The following is a 2,748-nucleotide window of genomic DNA, read 5'->3' on the forward strand; positions in this document are numbered from 1 at the left end:
ATTTCCATACAAGTTCCCAGCAAACCCACACGCTGCAATAAAGAGAAGAAAAACCATCACAATCTTACAACCCGTCATACTCCATATCCAAACTCCCAGTTTCCTTCAACTCCTGAGACACCCTATAACACGCCTTCCACCACCATCTCTGTTTTCAACCACATGTTCCTTAAAAAAGCCAAACACACCTTCAATTTGCAACACCTTAGAGCATCTCCAACTGTGAACCCATTTTTGGGTTCCTTGTGGGATCTATTAAACCACGTCAGCTTGAAGCAACTCATTCAGTTTTTCACTCCAATGATGCAACTCTGAAGAACTCATATTGGGTCCCACAACTTTATTTTATATATTAATATATTATTTATATTAAATTTTATATTAATTAAAATAATAATTTTAATTATTTAAATTAAAATTGATATAAAATAAATAAAATTCAAATTAAACTTATAATCTAAAATGATAATTAAAATTAATCTCAAATACATGATATATAATTAAAAACAATAAAAATAAATAACATCTCATAATTAATCAAACTTAAATTTCATCATCTTCATGTCCAAAACATTCCCAAATATACTCTACTAGATCTCCTTGAAGTTGACGATGGACTTGTTTTTCACGAATACTTGCTCTTCTTTGTAGTCTTGTTGCAAGATTCGGATGAGGACCGCTAAATGTTTCAGTTGTTGAGTTGTTGATATCCACATTATCATAAGAGTAATCAAAATTACCTCCATATGTATGTCGTTCGTCTTCCACAATCATGTTGTGCAATATGATGCATGCATATATAGTATGCTTGATGGTGTCCATGTGTCAAGCACGCGCTGGGCCACGTATAACTACAAATCGAGATTGAAGCACTCCAAATGCCCGTTCCACATCTTTTCTAGCCGATTCTTGATGTTGAGCAAATAATTTCTTCTTTTCTCCCTGTGGCATTGAAATGGTCTTGACAAATGTAGCCCACTCAGGATATATACCATCTGCTAAATAATATCCCATATTATATGGTGTCCCATTGATTGTATATTGCACATTGGGAGCATGTCCTTCCAAAATATCGTTAAACACGTTGGATTGGTTTAGCACATTAATGTCATTGTTTGAACCTGCAATACCAAAGAAAGCATGCCAAATCCATAAGTCTTGCGATGCCACTGCTTCAAGCATGATTGTGGGTTTACCATGATCACCTCGACAAAACTGTCCCTTCCATGCAACAGGATAATTTTTCCATACCCAATGCGTACAATCAATGGAACCCAACATACCTGGAAAGCCACGTGACTCTCCCATTTGTAAAAGATGTTCAACATTAGTGTTGTTAGGTTCTCTCAAATACTCAGCCCCAAATACAACATTCACGCCCTTAATAAATCTTTGTAAGCACTCAATTGAAGTGCTTTCACCGATTCAAACATATTCGTCTACAAGGTCAGCAGGAGACCCATACGCCAGCATACGAATAGCAGTTGTACATTTCTGCAATGGTGAAAGACCCATTTTACCAGTTGCATCAATCCCCATTTGAAAATATTCATCATAATTGCCAAGGGCATCTAATATTCGAAGAAATACATGCCTATGCATTTTGAACCTTCTTCAGAATTGAACATCTGTGTATACTGGGTTTTCCGAGAAGTAGTCATTGAATAATCGATTGTGCCCTTCTTCGCGACCTCGATCTATAGTAGTTCTTCTCTTTCGCCTAGAAGAACTCCCAGAATTCTGAAGATGTTGTTCTTCATCACCGTCGTCCATAAATTCTTCTTCAACCAACGCCCAAAATTCTTGATCGTTATTATCTGAATTGTCTGAATCCATTGTAGTTAGTAAAGAATGAGAGAAAAATGAGAGATATGTGGTAAATATGAGAATGATAAAATAATGACATAAGTGGTAGTATATATAATGGTTTGAATAACGGCTAGTTTGAATAACGGCTAGTTTAATTTAAAGTGGTACTAATGACCATTTTACATAGATGTTGATAAAATAAAGTGGTACTAATGACCATTTTACATATGTGTTGATAAAATAAAATGGTACTAATGACCATTTTACATAAGTGATATTAACTACATTCCATATTTTTTTTCATCTTATTACAATATTTTTCATGAATATCTCGTTGACTATCGCTCATAATAGAAATGTCCTTCATCATGATTTGTATTACCTTTAATTCTATCTCGTCCTCCTTACATTGTGCAAGTATTTCCATGCATTCTGCTCTTTTATTCCTTGCATCTTGCGTTGCATTTGGAATTTCCGATGCCTTACCCTTCCTTTTTGCTGATTTTTGTCTTATTGGATGCTCCATTGGTGATGATGAGTTAAACTTATAACTTGAAGTTGTATCTGGGTTCTCCGATGATGCCCTACTAGCAGAAGTATTTGTTATTTTTGGTAGAGTTTTCAGTTTTCTGCATATATGGTTTTGTTTTGGAAAGTCATCATGATACTATTGTTTCTTTTTAAAAAAAGGAAAAGATGAAGGTTGGAAACAATAGCAATGAGAGTGAGATGATGTGATAGTGATGAGTGAGGGCAGCGCCGTCGCCTTTGGGCCAGCCGGCTACCCCTGTGTGTAATTTGAAAAAAATAAAAGAGAGAGGGAGCATGATAGCACAACTTGATTTTTGTTCTCCCTACATTTTTGTGTACGTTGAAGCACCAAGAGAGATGGAGTTTAGTCTTTGGTTTTAATTTATTTTTATTAAATCCCTTGCCACG

General features: G+C 35.4%; 1 pseudogene; it reads right to left on the reverse strand.

Moving 5' to 3' along the window:
- Positions 1 to 543: 543 nt before the first annotated feature.
- LOC127108118 (uncharacterized) lies at positions 544 to 1,836 on the reverse strand (annotated as a pseudogene).
- Between the last annotated feature and the right edge of the window lie 912 nt (positions 1,837 to 2,748).

Source organism: Lathyrus oleraceus, chromosome 1, assembly GCF_024323335.1.
Source record: "Lathyrus oleraceus cultivar Zhongwan6 chromosome 1, CAAS_Psat_ZW6_1.0, whole genome shotgun sequence".
Lineage (NCBI taxonomy): Eukaryota > Viridiplantae > Streptophyta > Magnoliopsida > Fabales > Fabaceae > Lathyrus > Lathyrus oleraceus.